Here is a 1,841-nt window from a genome sequence, read left to right on the forward strand (position 1 = left end):
CTATATACGCATATGATATGAGATTCTTGACGCAGTCACAAGGCATTCTTGGCGTAAACTTCAGCCTCCGTACAAGGGAAGAGACGAACTCAACCGCGCACCGCCAGGAAGACGCAAGTCGCACTCGCACCGCAGACAAAGGGCGGCACTGCTAGCATCTGGAGGCGGAGGGACGGGGGGAGTGCCTGCGGGGCCTTCTGATCACCGCCGGAAGGGTTTTCTCGCAAAAACTGGCTCCTCCGCTGCCGCCGACCCGCTTCTCTTCCGGTCCTGCAGCGTCCACTGCTAAGGTCGCGGTGTGGCTGTGCTCTCGGCGGGGAGGGGGGGGCTCGCTCTTGTGTTTTTATCTTGTCTAAAGCCACTGCGTTTTTCCAGGCCAGTTTCACGATAACATAGATCACTTCCCTCACAGCATTCCAGCTTGATCTACTTGGTCCTAGTTTTCCTATCCGTGATTTTATTCGGATACTTGAACAGCAATCAGGCCAGAAGAAAATGCAATGTACGATTATAATCTAAATAATCTGATGTGCAAGAAATAGTCAGCAGAAAAAAATAAGAAAGAACTGCTGAGGTGCAGGGTCGGCCGTCAAGGAGGGAAAGACCACTGGGGAGATGAGGAGAGCGGAGAGATAACAAGCGGCCGGGAGATCCATTGGCAGGACCACCTGGTCGTGCATGCGAGGCCTGCTTGTCTTTTTGTATGTGTGTTTTGCTTTTGTGCATGTGCGTGTATTTCTGTGTTCATATTTGCGTTTGCATGTATTCGCTTCATCCGTGCATGCATATTACCCGCACTCACCCACTCGGGCACCGCCCGTCTAATCAGGAAGAATTAATGGACTACGAGTCATACTTGTGACCAGAGAGGGGCGAGGTGGACGGGACGCAGAGGAGAGGGAAGGGGAGGCGGGCAGGACGCCGATACACCTGTAATCCCCAGTGCCGCCAAATGAATCCCCGTGGGATTGCCGGCAGCGTAAGTCCATTACCTTCACCTCACAGCGGGTAATGGCGACCGTCGGCATTCATGTTTCCAATCCGGGACCTTTCACGCTCAACTGATGATGACGCTAATGGAGGCCGATAATAATGATGAGTATGGTGTGAGATTGTGATTGCGCTACGAGGTGACAATCGGCGTATGTAATAGTGACGTGAATAAAGTATTTGCTATAACAGTGAAGCTTTTTCCTCCGCACATTCCACTGAAGTCATCTTTATGCAAGCTTGATCTTTACAGTTAATTCATACATGCTTGTAACTGGAAGATCACGTTTGTGTATTTGTGAGTGCAGTAGAATGTGCATATGTATATACCTGCCAGAAAATCATGTTTATTTATTTAGATACTATTTTGATATTTGAATTACTGTTTAGTTGTATTCGTCCGAATAAGTAGTAACAAGAGCATTAGGGAGGCTTACAATTATCATAGTTGTGGGCAGTGCGTGGGTGGCGGTGCTGGGGGGAGGGGCGCTGTGGGAGGCCCTTAACCCTTAACCACACAAACAAATTTACTCCGCGGAATCTCCGTGCCAACAGCTGATGCAAGTCTGAAGACAACGTCCCGTCATCATCGCTGGCTTGAAAAGAAGCGGGAAAAAATGATGAGAAAGATGATTCATGATGGCTCGACTGAGAACGCCACGGACCCGCGCGAGAAAAGAAAGAAAAAAGATTACCTCGCAGATAAGATTATTTTTGTAGGGGTTTATATATAGCGTGGGTGTTTCCCCCCGTCTTGGGTACATAAACAACGAAGTCGGCGGCCTTTTGAAGGATTTTTGAAGCCATTTTGGTGCCTAACTCCTTACAAAATCAAGCCACCTTTTCCCACA

General features: G+C 48.9%; 1 protein-coding gene across 4 annotated transcripts in view; it reads left to right on the forward strand.

Moving 5' to 3' along the window:
* LOC119587875 overlaps nt 1-1,841 on the forward strand; it is an 85,716-nt gene that overhangs the window by 73,878 nt on the left and 9,997 nt on the right. The window lies entirely within an intron of this gene.

Source organism: Penaeus monodon, chromosome 23 (genome assembly GCF_015228065.2).
Source record: "Penaeus monodon isolate SGIC_2016 chromosome 23, NSTDA_Pmon_1, whole genome shotgun sequence".
Taxonomy (NCBI): Eukaryota; Metazoa; Arthropoda; class Malacostraca; order Decapoda; family Penaeidae; genus Penaeus; species Penaeus monodon.